Genomic DNA, 15,934 nt, shown 5'->3' on the forward strand with positions numbered 1-15,934 from the left:
ATTTACCTCTTGTCACAGGTCTGGCTGAGGCCTACAGGACAGCATGTGGGGACAGTCGGAACCAGTGGCCATCCCATGGGGCAAAGCAGGCCTCTGCCTTCCCCTGAAGGGTCCATCACTGCAGCATAAGAAAGCAGCTCCTGGGGCCTGGGATATTCTCTCTGGCCTCGCTGCTTCACAGGTTAAGGAAGGTTGAACACCAAAGCGATATCAGGGGCTTGTAAAACCTTGCTTATTTTGATGGTAGGGAACAAAGGGCTCTTTACTGATCTTATACTCAGAAGTCCCAAATCAGTGTTGCAATATCAGCAACAGAAATACAAATTAAAAGAGTAATCACCCCCCTCCCACCAAACCACCACCCATATTCTTCCTCTAGTTTTATTTTGTAGTTATGCTTAAAATAAAATCTTTTACTGATCTTTTAGTGATAGCTACTGAAATGTTTATAGGCGAAATGACATGATGTCTGGGATTTGCTTCCAAGTAACCCTTTTGCAAGCTGGGTTTTCCCAAAGCAAGTGTGGAGGTGGAGTTTGGGGTGCAAGATGTATGTACTGCTTTGAAAATACACAGTGATTATGTATTGTTCAGTGTAAAAAGGCAAGTTGTAGAGCAATATATAGAACATAATCCTATTTTTTAAAAAGATTTTATTTATTTATTTGACAGAGAGACACACAGTGAGAGAGGGAACACAAGCGGGGGAGTGGGAGAGGGAGAAGCAGGCCTCCCACTGAGCAGGGAGCCCGATGCGGGGCTCCATCCCAGGACCCTGGGATCATGACCTGAACCGAAGGCAGACGCTTAACGACCGAGCCACCCAGGCGCCCCAATGTAATCCTATTTTTGTAAAATAAAATTATGAAGATATTGTATATCCTTGTTTGGGTAGAGAAAATTTCTGGAAAATATCAAGAAACTGTCAGCAGGGAGGAGTGGGATCAAGTGTGGGTAGGTGTCTCTGTTTCTCTTGCCACCCTTTTGCACTATTTTGAGTTTTTAAAGTATTAGACCCACATTACTTACATAATAAAAATTTCAGGTTAAAAGTTTCGCTACAATTGTTTGTGTGCCTTTTAAGAGTATTTAGCAATTTACTGTCCATTTTTAAAGAATGCAAATAATACGTGCACTACGGGCTGAATTGCGTCTCCTTAAAATCTGCATATTGAAGTCCTAACTCCAAGTACTTCAATGTGGCTGTATTTGGGAATAGGGTCTTTAAAGAGGTACTGTAGGTAAAAATGACGTCATTAGGCCAAGCCCTAATCTAACATGACCGGGTCTAATAAAAAGAGATTTGGACACAGGTGGGTAGAGAGGGAGGACTAGAAGACATAGGACGAAGGGGCCATCTACAAGCCAAGGGGAGAAATCTCAGAAGATACCAACCCCACTGACACCTTGATCCTGATCTTCTGGCCTCAGAACTGTCAGAAAGTGAATGTCTGTTGTTTAAGCCACACAGTCTGTGGTACTTCGTCATGGCAGCCTAAGCAAAGTAATTCAGCATGTGAAATGTTTGGAAAATATAGAGAAGTGGAAAAAATAAGGTCACACACAATTCTACCACCCAGCAAACCCACCCATGGGAAACAAGGGGCTCTGACCGCTCTTCTTGTCTCTTCACTCGGGATGAGGGAGGCATTTCTGGCCTGTTGCCTTCAGAAAGTTGGGAGGGATTTTGCATTTAATGAGCCTCTTTGGGGCGCCTGGGTGGCTCAGTTGGTGAAGTTGCTGCCTTCGGCTCAGGTCATGATCCCAGGGTCCTGGGATTGAGGTCCACATTGGGCTCCCTGCTCAGTGGGGAGTGTGCTTCTCCCTCTGCCTCTGCCCTCCCTTCCCCCACCCCTTGTGCACGCGTGCACTCTCTCTCTCTCTCTCTCTCTCAAATAAATAAGTAAAATCTTAAAAAAAAAAATAAAGAGCCTCTTTCAACACAAACTGGATGGCATTTGATGTCGGCATTTGACGTTTTCAGATTACAATGGGTTTTTGGTTAAAAGGAGATGCTTATCCTAGAAGGTGACAAAAATCCACACCACAGAATTTGAATGTGACCTGATTTAGAGGAGGGGTTGGCAAACTTTCTCTATGAAGGGCTAGATAGTAAATATTTTTGACTTTCTGAGCCAGTCTCTGTTGTAACCACTCAACCCTGCCACCGTTAACGAAAGTCGTCACAGACATGTGCCAGATCCACGGGCCCATGCTGACAACCCCTCGTTTGGAGCAGTGAGTTACTTCTAAAATTAAATTTAATATTTTAATTAGAAAGGACGATCTTAAGGAGAAAGTCTCAGTTGGTGCTGCTAAGTCTTTAACGGTATCCTAATCCTGATAACCTCTTCTTAATAAAGAGAAATTAGGACTCAGGCCCAGGCTTTAGGTGAGAAGATATCCAGTTAGAATTTAAGGACATTGTTTTGTCTTCGAAGTATATATATGCACAGTTATCTTCTATTTATGGCAAGTGACACTGGATTTCCACCTCTGAAAATTTTCTTTTTAAAATAGACTTTAAATACAAGAATTGCAAGTTGATTAAATATGTTCAATATGTAATAATACAGAGGGCATAAAGATATGGCAAACGTTGTGAAGAAATTCGGAAAACACTGGCTTTTGGAATACCTGGTACTTTTATTTTTTACTTTTAAATTTCTGTCTTTTGCTTTAATATTCTGACTAAGTAATATATATGTCTTAGTCCCTTTGGGCTGCTATAACAAAACTATCATAGTCTGAGTGACTTATAGACAACAAATATGTATTTTGCACAGATCTGGAGGCCAGAAGTCCAAGAGCAAGGTGTCAGCAGAATGGTGTCTGGTGAGAGCCTGCATCCTGGTTCATAGATGACTGTTTTCTCGCTGTGTCCTCACCTAGCAGAGGGGTTGACAGAGCTCTGCGGGGGTCTCTTATAAAAGCACAGATCCCATTATGAACCTTGATTTCTTTCTCTGTAAACTGGGATAATTAGTGGCATCTACTTTGGTGGGGAGTGGAGAGTTAGAGTCAATAAGGCAATTCATGCAGAGGGCTGAGAGTCTGCCGAGCAGCAGCAAGAGTTCAGTAAATGGTAGTTGTCATGGTGACATGGTGACTATGTAGTTTCAGAATGATAAAGGGAACTTCAGGGCAATATAATGTAAGAGCAGTGGACTTTGAGCCAGAAAGATTTGGTGTAAATGTTACATTGCCCATTAATTAGGCCAGTCACTCTGGACACATTAAACTTCTCAGCCTTAGTTTTCTTTATCTGCAAAATAGGAGCAAGGTCTAAATGAGGTTATATAGAGAGAACTCCTATCAGGACTATTCAGGACACTTCATCTTTTCTATTAAAGAATATTCATTGGGTGTCTGCTATGTGCCAAGCACCATTTTGTGTTCTAGGACTATGGCAGTAAGCAAAACAGAACCCCTCTCCTCCATTCCAAAAAGATAAAAATTACTGCCCTTACGCAGCACTTGGGGGAAGGTTGGGGTCAATAGACAAGATAAATAAGTAAACTATACAGAATGTTGTACGGTGTTGTAGTGAGGGAAGGGGGATAGAAAATTGGGAATTTTATTTGCAAGAATCAGAAAACTCAAGTCCAAGGGGCTTAAGCGAAGAAGTTAACTGCTTATCTGAATGAAGAGTGCATGCATAATTAAAAAAAAAAAAAACCATTCAGGGGTGGCTTGATCCAGGAACTCAAAAGATGCTAACAGGGCTGGCCTCCCTCTGTGTCTCCACTCAGTTGAGCTTCCTTTTCTGCTAACTCCGCTCTCCTCATCAGATGCTGCCCTGTGGGTGGAAAGATGGCTGCTAGCAGCTCCCGGCTCTCACAACTCCAAGACCAGCTAAGAAGGACCTCAACTCTTGGCTAATAGAACAGAAATCGGGGTCTGACTCTTCAGAGGTCCAAACTGGGGTGGCAATCACTGCGGCCAGGGGCATGTGAGGCTCTCTGATTGGCCAGGGCCAGGTCACATGACCATCCTGGGCACCGGAAGTGGAGTTGCTGTCCTGAGAAAAAGTGAACCATTGGGTGGGGGGAGGGGCATGTCCTGCAGAAAATCAAGGTGCTGTTCCTTGAAGAAGGGTGAAAAGATGGGGGTGGGTGAGTAGAGAAACAGAATAGGTGATCAGTAAATGGCTGCTGAATTTGAAGATAGTGGTTGGCCTCCTTTCTCCAAATTTCTAACCCCGCTATCCTTGGCTGAGCCAGAAAATTATTTCTGAAAATTGTCCAGCAGTTCTGACATCTCCTGCCAAAAAAATGTATCAGGATATAAAGGCCCAGCTGCTCTATTAATGGGCCTGGCAGGGAGATGGACAGGTGTGTTGTGAGAAGAACCGGTGCCTGGTGAGGACAGGAAAGAGAGGAGAGGGAAGAAGGCCGAGCTGGTGGGGGCGCAGCTCGAACCGCTCTTCATCCTCCCCAGCCTCGGGCCTGATCTGAAAGGATGGATGTGTCTGCTACATGTTTTTAGAGAAAGCAGGAGGCACCCGGGTTATAGCGGAACAGGGGTTGGAGGCCTCTGACTGGAACAAGATTAAGAAGAGGACTGGACTCCAGAGGCCAGGCAGCAGCAAAACCCTGCAGGAGTCCGCCTGGAAACTGTTTCCTCCTTGCCAGGCTTGAGAACTCTCCCTGGTAACCTCCAGGTAACACCATTCTCCCCCCATGCCATACCCAGAGCATAAAAAATAAGAAAATAAAAGACAGAGATGTATACCATAGGATTAATTTTGGCTGCATATAACAGACACTTAGGCACATATTACTCTGTTTTTTCTGTCATGTGAAAACAGGTTCATGGGTGGGCAGCTCAGGGTTTGCGTGGGGGACCCACAAAATCATCAGAGACCAAGCCTTGCCAGCTTTTCTCTCTGCTTTCTTTTGAATTGGCTTCAGATGTCAGGGCCGTTGGAAAGTTTACCCTGCCCACTCGAGGGAGGAGCAAAGCAAAGGGTATGAATGTGTGATTTTATTAAAGTAGGAACAAAAATACTCCAATGCACCAAAAGGGCCAAGATGGAGTGTTAACACTTCTTTCTAGAAGCCCTCATTTCCCACCTTAGTATCTTGCAACTTGCAGGTGTGCAGTAAATATTGCTGAGTGAATTATATCTCCCTGTCTCCTCCAACACAGCAGCAACTTCCTGCTTGTACAGAAAATTGAACATGCAATAGTCACAGCTAAGATTTATTGCACACTTTACTTCAAGTCGGGCACAATCCTTATAGAAGCACCTTGCATGCCTCTTTTTATTTACTAGAAAAAAATTTTTAGTTGTGGTAACGGGTGTTACTATTTAGTAATGTTTTTAAACATCAGGGATCTGAGGCCCAGAGAGGTTAAGTGACTTGCCTAAGGTCACACAGTAAGTGGTGGATCAGGGACTTGAACTCTCATTTGATTGACTCAGAAGGTCCTTTTCTTAACTATTAGGTGATCTTGCTCCCTTGATTCTCAAAATCTATGTCAGGAAATGTGTGCTGTAATATTCATGGCAATGTCATCAGAGCTCACACTCACGGGAGGCTTATTTTGTGCCCAACTCTGTTCTAAGCGTTTTATGTGAACTATCCTGTGTAACCCTCCCAAAGAGTCCTATGAGGTAAGGACTGTAATTAACCCAGTTTACAGATGTGGAAGCTGAGTCACGGGGGAGTTAAGTAAGTAGCCCTTGAGTGGCTGAGCTAGGATTCAAACCCAGGCAGCCTGGCCGCAGAGCCCAGAGCAGACACTGTCAGCACCTCCCTGACCTCCTTCCAGCAATCACCTTTTTGTGCAAGCCCATCTGCTGCTTCAAACCTCCCACCCCACAATTGCACAACCCCAAAAATAAGTACCTCCTGTGATTTTGCAACTTAGGCACCTCACCTGGCTCCATTGGGTCCCAGACCTCCTAACTGCCAGCACTTGGACTCGGCTCTGTCCACCAGGGCTGGCTCAGCAAGTGTGGGGGCCAACGAGAAGTGCCGGGAAGTTAGCGTGGCAGCATCCCTCAGCCAATGACTGACAGGAGTTCTTGTTCTGGATAAATACCCCAGCCCCCTCACCTCTGGGATAACTCTGAGGCATGTTCTATGGTTCCCAGTGCTCCCCAGCAGGAATGAGTCCCAGCTGCCCATAGTGGTAATTTGCTTGGTGAAGTGTACCCTTTTATTAACTTCCTTCCTTTCCTACTCCCTCCCTGATATTTCCTGGAATCACCCCTCAAATAAATAATTTGCAGTAGAATCCTTGTCTCTGAGTCTCTTTAGGGGAAACTCAAGCTAAGTAGAGTCTAAAGTCCTAACCACTACACACTGCCTATACAGATCAACGTTGTTTGTAATTGCAAACAAAACAAGCAACTTAGGAAAAAAGCCTGGAGGTCACCTAAACAGGAAACTGGCTAAATCAAAATCAATTGTATGGTATACATTCTACTTTGTATTTTAAAAAAGTTTTTTTTTTTTTTTTTTTTTTTTTATGCTCTGGGCATGCTGTGGGGAGAGAACTGTGTTATCTGCGGGTTGCCAAGGAAAGTTCTCGAGTGCAAGTGTATATGTTGTCATGTATATATGTATGTATGTGCATATGAGTGTGACATGGCATCTTCACAGACCTCTTAGATGGACCACTTCCACACCATAAAAACTTGCCTGAAACTTCAAGTTCATCCAGTCCAGCCAAGAGCAGGCAAACTTTGACTAGAGACCAATTTCTCTTTTCAAACAGCCTAACAGGAAGGGCATCTATTGATAAGATTGGCAAACGAATTTGCCATTTGTTGTGAGTTTTCAGAGTTCAAGCCAGAGCACCCCCAGCTGTGGGTTTTCAGGGGGAGGGTTTCTTTCAGAGATCCGAGGCTGGGAAGAGGAAGGTGGTGGAAGGAAGCTGATGTAGCTTAAACTAGCCGCTGTTCTGGGGTTCTTGTCAACCTAAATTTTACATAAATTTTTTCCAGGTTATTTAGGGGTGCTTTGCCAAAGCCTGACTCAGAGAGGTGACAATCCCAGTTTGGGGCCCAGGATCAGGCATCTGTCAGGCCTGGGATCTGAAATGTCAGCTGAACTGGTCCTTCCACCTAAGAGAAAAGACTGTGCCTCAGACTTTTTTCTCTCCTCTGAACAGAGCCCTTTCTCAACACCAAGGCCTTTGTGTGCATTATCTAATCCTCACCATAACCTATGAAGTAGAAGCACTCTTATTATTTCCATAACATGTATGAGGAAAATGGGGCTCCCAGAAGTGAAGTAACTTATTTGCTCAATGGCACTCAACATCGTCTACTTGGCAGAGCTGGAATTTGAACCCAGGTCGGCCTTCCTCCAAAGGACTCAACCCTTCTCAGAAGCTGGAGGTGAATGTGTAAGTCAGCTTCACTGCATAACAAATAACCCCAAGATTTCAATGGTTTACAACACACACACCTTTCTTGCTCTGTGCTTCTGCTGGGCTCTGCTCGGTGCACCTTCTCATTCTGTGCCCTGAGGAACATGTCCATTCTTGTGGCAGAAGGGAAGCCCACCAGAAAGAAGGAGAAAACTCTAGCAACACTCCCTTAAAACTCTCTCCTGGATGTGATGTGCATCACTCGCCCTCATATCCTATTGGCCAAAGCATGTCATATGGCCAAGTGGGGGCAGTGACATACAATCCTTTTACATGGAAAGGGGAAAGAGTGAAAAATTGAGAACTATAATACAGTTTATTATGTCTGCCTTCTTGGTCACAAATATTAAGTTCTCTCCCATCAGCACTTAAAATAGGGAAGTCTTCCTTCAAGGAAGACACCTCAAAAAGTCACATAGAGTTGTGATAGAAGGCTTGGAGTCTAGGATCTTGTGATGGTCTCTGCTTCATTTCTAAGACATTGTTGTCTTTGAAAACCTCTCCTGCAGGGTGTTGTACCACCTAGGAGGAAATGAATAGGCTGTCACAGTTTCAGCCTCCTGTTGGGCAACCAGTGGAAAGGCATTTCAGTAGCAGGAGAGCTAGAAGACCAGCCAGGCCAGTCAGAGCAAGAAATTCCAACCACCACCACCACCACCACCACCACCACCTCCACTATCTACAGTACACTTCCTATGGGCCAGGCAGCATGTTAAGAACTGTGTCTCATTTTATCCCCACAGTAATACCTTTTTATGATTTTATCCCATGCATTAGCATTATCGACCCATTTTACAGATATGAAGACCGAGGCTTAGAGAGCTTGACCCCAATTTATAAAATCATTCGCTTGACCATTGAGATAACTCATCCCTGCTTATTCCGCATGGTGGCTTATGGTCCTGAGACATTAACCCTTTAATTTCCATAGCTGCCATCTCCTTTCTCATGCCTTCAGTGCCATCCGAAGTGGTCTAACACTCCCACCAAGCTCTCCCAGCAGTCCCACTGATCTTTTCTTCCCCACCCTATTCAGTCTACCACTTGTCACTCTGAGCGTTGGCTCCGTATTAGTTATAATACAAGTTTAGTTGCTTTAATAAACGAGATACTAACTAGTAGTTACTGAAATAATATAGAAACTTATTGCTCTTTCATATAAAGGTATAAAGAGGCAGCCTTGGGCTAAATGGCAGCTCTATAATTATTAAGTACCAAGGCTCCTTCCATCTTGTTTTTCTTCTATTTCTGGGATGTACCTCCCCTCTTGTGATACAATATGGCTGCTATAGCACCTGCCATCACATCTGCATTTCAACCATGGAGAGCTTTAAAGGGGGAAATGAAGGGTATGTCTCCTACTTTCAAGGATACTTTCTAGAACTTATACATACATCTATTTACATCCCATTTGCTGGAAGGTAATCATATGGTTATATCTTGCTACAGTGGAGCTATGATGAAGTGTAATCTCTATTCTGGATGGCCTTGTGTGGTTTTATTACTAAAGGAAGAAAGAAGCACAGATATTGGGGAAAACTTTCTAAGGAAGGTCTTACTCAGCCTGTCAGTGAGATGGGCTTGCATTTCTCTTGGGCCTTCTGCCTTTTACCCAATGCCAGCAAATTTTCAAAGGCCTCCTCTGGCCACACTTAACTCTGAGGTGAGTCTAACGAAGGGCTTTCTTGATCTGTTGCTGAGCAGGGTTAATCCCATGAGTGATGTGTTCATATTGTGGCTCTGTTGCTTGCTGGCTTGTGTGACTTTGGGCAAATAACTTCACTTCTCTGAGTTTCAGTTTTTTCCTCTGTAAAATGAAGGTCACAATAGTGCTTACCTTATACAGCTATGTGAAGGAATGGATAGGATGACAGATGGGGTGTTTAGTCTGCTACTTGGCTCTGAGCACTCAACACAATTTAACTATTATTACTTTTTTCCAGTAATTAAAAAAAAAATAGAGTATCTCGGGGCCCCTGGGTGGTACAGTGGGTTGAGCATCTGACTCTTGGTTTCAGCTCAGGTTGTGATCTCGGGGTCGTGAGACTCTCTCTCCCTCTCCCTCGGCCTCTCTCGCCCCGCCCCCAGAATAAATAAGTAAATCTTTTTTAAAAAAATAGAGTGTCTCCTTGATCAACTGTCTAGAAAAGTAGCACCTGTTAGAAATAGAATGTGAGCCATATATGGAATTTAATTTTTTCCAGTAGCTACACTAAAAAGGTGAAAAGAACAGTGAAATTAATTTTTTAAATTATTTTTTAAAGCTTTCATTTATTTATTCATTTAAGTAATCTTTACACCTAGTGTGGGGCTCAAACTCACAACCCTGAGATCAAGAGTCCCATGCTCTTCCGACTGAGCCAGCCACGTGCCCCAAGAACAAGTGAAATTAGTTTTAATATTATATTTTATTTAACCCAATATATCCAAAATATTTCAACATGTAAACAGTATAAAGAAAAGTATTCATGAAATATTTTACTCTCTTTTTTAATGCATGAGGCTTCAAAATCCAGTGTGTATGTTACACTGACAGCATGTCTCGGTTTGGACCGGCCACATCCAAGGGCTCAGAACTGTCTGTGGGGAGTGGCTGCTATATGGACGAGATAAACCCATCCTTCTCTGGTTCTGTCTTTGTGTAGAACCAAAGAAACGTTATTATGCATCCAGATTGCTGGGACCTTGGCCAAGTCAACCTGCCAGAAGCTTTCAGAATATTTATAGGTAACCGATTTCTAGAAAACAGAAAGTGAGACTCTCTCCAGGCCCCACCACCTTCCTTCAGTCTCAGGGTCACTACCTCAACTACTGTTTTCTAGAGACCCAGCAAAAAGGGTTTGACAAGCAGCAGTACGTGCATATGCAGATGTGCAGGAAAAAGTCTGGAAGGATTCTTACCGGGTTGTTAAGAGTGGAACTTAGGGATAATATCAAAGCAGACTTTATAGTAATGCCCCCGATTTTTTCCATTGAGAATGTATTCATGTGTTACTTATATATAAGCAAAAGGTGAGAGAAAGGTAAAGGAATGTAACCATGATTTGGGGTAAATCTCTAAGAATTTGAACAGAAAACAGGGCAAGTGTGGGGACTCTGGTACCAGCCGGCCCTGCCACCTACCAGCTGTGTGTCCTGGGACAAGTTTCTTTCTCTCTCTCTCTTTTTTTTTTATTTAAGATTTTCATTTATTTAACAGATAGAGAGCACAAATAGGCAGAGCAGCAGACAGAGGGAGAGAGAGAGAAGCAGGCTCTCCGCTGAGCAAGGAGCCCAACTCAGGGCTCGATCCCAGGACCCTGGGAACATGACCTGAGCCGAAGGCAGACGCTTCACCGACTGAGCCACCCAGGTGCCCCTGGGGCACGTCTCTTACGCTCTCTGAGCCTGTTTCTTAATAAAGTGGGGATGATAAGGGGGCGTGTGTCACTGGGTTGTTTTGAGGATTAAATGAAGTGAACATGTGTAGGGTGTTGTGATCGTGCCTGGGAGAGAGGAAGTGCTCAAAAAATGTTTTTGTGCTTTTTGGTTGGGAGAAGGTAGCAGGAAGCTCTCTTCGTGCGGATACACTGATGTGAGAGCTGCAGGATCCGGGTGCGGAGTCTGGATCTGCCGTTAACTAGTTTGTGTGAACTTGGGCCTCAGTTTTATACGAATACTAATTCTAATATTCACAACAGCATTATATATATTTGAGTACTTGCTATCCCCATCCAGAGACTTTCCATGTTTTATTTCACTGGATCTTCACAACATCCCTCTGAGGCAGATGCTATTATCATTTCCCTTCTACAAATGAGGAAACAGAGGCTTGCCCAAGACCAGGCAGCTCCTAAGTCCCAGAGGAGGGATTTGAGCTGAGGGCCGTCTGCTGGATGCAAGAGCCTGAGGCGATGCCCATTGTACCACACTGCCCCATCTGTGGGTCTTGTCCAGTTTTGCTGCTCTGTGGTGCTGGGAGGTGAGTTGCATGCTGGGAGCTGAACGTTCTGGTTTTGAGCACTAGTTCTGTTAAGATTCTGGACCTGCAGTTTGCCTGTCAGTTTCGTCATCAGTAAAATCGGGCCAAGAATAACACAGTGCCCTGCCTTTGAGGGTTTGCTTGCCAGCTTTCTCTAGGGCTTCCTTTAGACCTTTGCTACCTCTTTTTATGTTATCGTACCAAACACCTCACTCATGAGATCACGATGAAGATCATAGGACGTAAGTGGAAGATCTTTGGGATGCTTCAACAAACAGCACCGTGCTTCTAAGCCAGACTATCCAGGAGGAGGAAAAAGAAGGAGGTTGTAGGGAGGGAAATCTGAATCTGATCACATTAAAGAATACACGTGGGGTTTTCGAGAGAATGGTGACTTTTGCACAGAATCTCAGGAGGGAATAGTCTGGCGCATACATGCGTATGTCCTCACATAGACAGGCTGTCTGAGATGCCTTGGCGGCCGACCTTCCGGGGATTGAGGGGGGGCAAGGAAGTTGTTAAATTATCCAGCTGTTCTGTCTAAATATGCTGCACATCTGGTGGCCTGGAAACCTCTATGTGACTTTTCACTTTACAGTCACTGTTTTGTTGTCTGGACTCAACCTTAGGGCTCTAGAGGAGGAAAAAGGAAAAAATAAAAAGAGAAACATGGGTAAATTAGAGGCAAGGGGGAGGGGAGAAAGCAGAGAGAGAGAGATTGAAAGACAGAGAGAGAGACTGACAGATGGAGATACTCAGAGAGAGACAGATATAAGCAAGCAGAGTTGGACAGAAAGACAAAGGGAGGAAAGCAGATGGGGGGTGGGGGGAAGAGGGAGAAAGAGAGTGAGGGAGAGGGGACCAAGCAGGGCGATGGAGAGAGATAAACACTGACAGAGATAGAGAAATTCACATAGAGACAGAGACATAAACACAGGAAGAGATAAAAAGATGAGATAGACACACAGAGAAAGTCAGACATGACTGGAAAGAGTGAGAGAGAGAGAGAGACAAAGATTGGGAATGGAGAGACCCACGTGCAGAGGCAGAAACAAAGAAACAGACACACAAACACTCAGACATACTCCAAGTGACAGATTCACATAGAGAGATGGGCTGCCCAGCCACTGAGGAAGAGAGGCACAGAGGTGGAAAGGCGCAGAGAGATTGAGATGGGCAAAGACAAATACACATACAGAGCAGAGACTAGAAAGAGACAGAGAATGAGACAAACAGAGGGAAAAAAGGCAAAGAAACAGATCCACAAGAAGAAAATAAACCATTCAAACAAAAAGAGCCATCAGGATTTTCTGTTCTGCCAAAAAATCTTGGGAGTCAGGATGTGTTGTGGCAGGCCTTAATGCAAAACATTAATCTCTCCAGAGGAAAGAGTGGGCTTTAAAAAATGGTTTTGATGTAAGTAATTGCTCCCCAAACGGGAAATTATTTTATTCATTTTTTTCTTTTCTCCATAGAATATCAGGACCTTCTGAGGAGCAACCAAAGACAGCATTTGAGTGTTTATCTACTTTCCACAAACATCTAGCATCAGTGGCTTCTTTTTCACAGGAGAGAAAAGTTTCTGGACAAGAACAAGGCCTCTTGATAAACAACGGGGGTGCACAGAGTGGACTGCCATGTAGAAAGTGCTAGAACAGGGAATGCACTTCCCTTGCACCTCTCATGCTGATGGACAATTAGTAGTGGCTTCCCAGAGTGCTGTGTGTGAAGGAGTTCTGAAACCACATCTCAGGGAGAAGGAATGATGTGATCCATTATTGATGTCTGCCATGGTCTGGGAGGGGACAGTCATGGGGGCCATTATTTGCCATTCCTGTACCAGAATCTAGATCTTGTGTGAAATATTGAAATAAGAGTACAAATGGAGGCCCACATACCATATGTCTAAATATATTGCAAGTTAAAATCGAGTTGCACCCATGGTCTGGACTGTGTTCTTACTCATGCCCCTGGCGGCCCACCCCTGGGATTTCCCTGTCAGCCCAAAGACTAAAGGAGTTGAGCACTTCCCTGGGCCAGCCTCACCACCACAGTCCTGAATGGCAGCTGGACATGCAGGGCAGGGCAGGGTGAATGCAGGTTCCAGGCTTAGAATGGTGCTTGGGGTGGGGCCTCACCCAGGCAATCTAACTTAGGCTTCCCAGGCAGTTCTAAGCAACTCGTAGTGTATTTCCTGAATAGAGAAGCATAGTTAACTGGGGAACATGGTCCAAGACACTGATTGTAGGTGATTTGAGATGGCCTCCTTTGAACTGAAGCAGCCATTTTACCCTCAGCACCTGGCTTAATGTCTGGCACATAGATTGCACAATAAGTATTTGTTTTAAAAAATGTATTATTTAAATATACTTCTTTGTACATGAGTTCACTTGAGTCTGTCAGGTCCCACAGTGATCCCTTCTAAAAGTGAGTGGCCAGGGAGTGCTGTGAGGAGGGGGTGTTCTTTCTGTTTTATACATGAGGTCAGCAAAGGACTCACTGGCAAAGTGACATTTGAGCCAAGACTGAGGGAAGTGAGGCAGGAAACCATGAGGATATTTGGGGAACGATGTTCCAGACAGTGAAAATAGCCAGTGCAAAGGCCCTGAGGCAGGACTGTGCCTGACATGTTTGAAGAACAGCGAGGAGGCTGGGGTGGCTGGAATGAAGGGAGTGAGAGCCAGAGCAGCAGATGCTATTACTCCTGTAGGCCTGCATGGCCATGTTAAGGGCTTTGGCTTTGACTCTGAACAAGATGGGGGCCATCAAAGGATTCAGAGCCTAGAACTGATTTACATTTTAAGAGAATCCCTCTGGCAGAAGGTGTATTGGAGCAAATTATAGCAGAGAACTTCCCTAATCTGTGAAACAGGCATCGAAATCCAGGAGGCACAGAGAACCCCCTCAAAATTAATAAAGATAGGTCAACACCCTGATATCTAATAGTAAAACTCACAAGTCTCAGAGACAAAGAGAAAATCCTGAAAACAGCTCGGGACCAGAGGTCCATAACCTACAAGGGTAGAAACGTTAGACTGGCAGCAGACCTATCCACAGACACTTGGCAGGCCAGAAAGGACTGACATGATATATTCAGGGTGCTAAATGAGAAAAACAGGCAGCCAAGAATATTTTATCCAGCAAGGCTGTCATTCAAAATAGAAGGAGAGATTAAAAAGCTTCCAGGACAGGGGCGCCTGGGTGGCTCAGCCGGTTAAGTGGCTGCCTTCGGCTCAGGTCATGATCCCAGGGTCCTGGGATCGAGCCCCGCATCGGGCTCCCTGCTCAGCGGGGAGCCTGCTTCTCCCTCTCCCTCTGCCTGCCTCTCTGCCTACTTGTTCTCTCTCTCTCTTCATCAAATAAATAAATAAAATCTTAAAAAAAAAAAGCTTCCAGGACAAATAGAAACTAAAAGAATTTGTGATCACCAAACCAGCCATGCAAGAAATATTAAAGGGGGTCCTTTAAGTGAAGAGAGAGCCCAAAAGTAACAGACCAGAAAGGAACAGAGACAATATACAGAAACAGTGACTTTACAGGTAATACAATAGCACTAAATTCATATCTTTCAATAGTTACTCTGAATATAAGTGGGCTGAATGCCCCCATTAAAAGACACAGGGTATCAGATTGGATAAAAAAGCAAGATCCATCAATATGCTGTCTGCAAGAGACTCATTTTAGATTCAAAGACACCTCCAGATTGAAAGTGGGGGGGTGGAAAACCATTTATCATGCTAATGGACATCAAAATAAAGCTGGGGTAGCAATTCTTATATCAGACAAATTAGATTTTAAACCAAAGACTGTAATAAGAGATGAGGAAGGGCACTATATCATAATTAAAGGATCTATCCAACAAGAATATTTAACAACTGTAAATATTTATGCCCCTAACATGGGAGCAGCCAATTATATAAACCAATTAATAAAAAAAGTAAAGAAACACATTGATAATAATACAATAAGAGTAGGGGACTTTAATGCCCCACTCACTGCAATGGACAGATCACTGAAGCAGGAGATCAACAAGGAAACAAGGGCTTTGAATGACACACTGGACCAGATGGACTTCACAGATATATTCAGAGCATTCCATCCTAAAGCAACAGAATACACATTCTTCTCGAGTGCACATGGAACATTCTCCAGAATAGATCACATCCTGGGTCACAAATCAGGTCTCAACCAGTACCAAAAGATTGAGATCATTCCCTGCATATTTTCAGACCACAATGCTTTGAAACTTGAACTGAATCACAAGAGGAAATTTGGAAAGAACTCAAATACATGGAGGTTAAAGAGCATCCTACTAAAGAATGAATGGGTCAACCAGGAAATTAAAGAAGAATTTAAAAAATTCATGGAAACAAATGAAAATAAAAACCCAACTGTTCAAAACCTTTGGGATGCAGCAAAGGCGGTCCTAAGAGGGAAGTATATAGTAATACAAGCCTTTCTCAAGAAACAAGAAAGGTCTCAAATACATAACCTAACCTTACACCTAAAGGAGCTGGAGAAAGAACAGCAAATAAAGCCTAAACCCAGCAGGAGAAGGGAATTAATAAAGATTAGAGCAGAAATCAA

General features: G+C 43.9%; 1 long non-coding RNA gene across 1 annotated transcript; it reads left to right on the plus strand.

Annotated features, from left to right (window-relative positions):
- The first annotated feature begins 2,546 nt into the window (after positions 1-2,546).
- LOC113913100 lies at positions 2,547-13,259 on the plus strand. Its single transcript, XR_003517089.2, has 4 exons — positions 2,547-2,640; positions 2,787-2,835; positions 11,104-11,347; positions 12,823-13,259. It is a non-coding gene; the product is annotated as an uncharacterized LOC113913100 (long non-coding RNA).
- The last annotated feature ends 2,675 nt before the right edge of the window (positions 13,260-15,934 follow it).

Source organism: Zalophus californianus, chromosome 14 (genome assembly GCF_009762305.2).
Source record: "Zalophus californianus isolate mZalCal1 chromosome 14, mZalCal1.pri.v2, whole genome shotgun sequence".
Taxonomy (NCBI): domain Eukaryota; kingdom Metazoa; phylum Chordata; class Mammalia; order Carnivora; family Otariidae; genus Zalophus; species Zalophus californianus.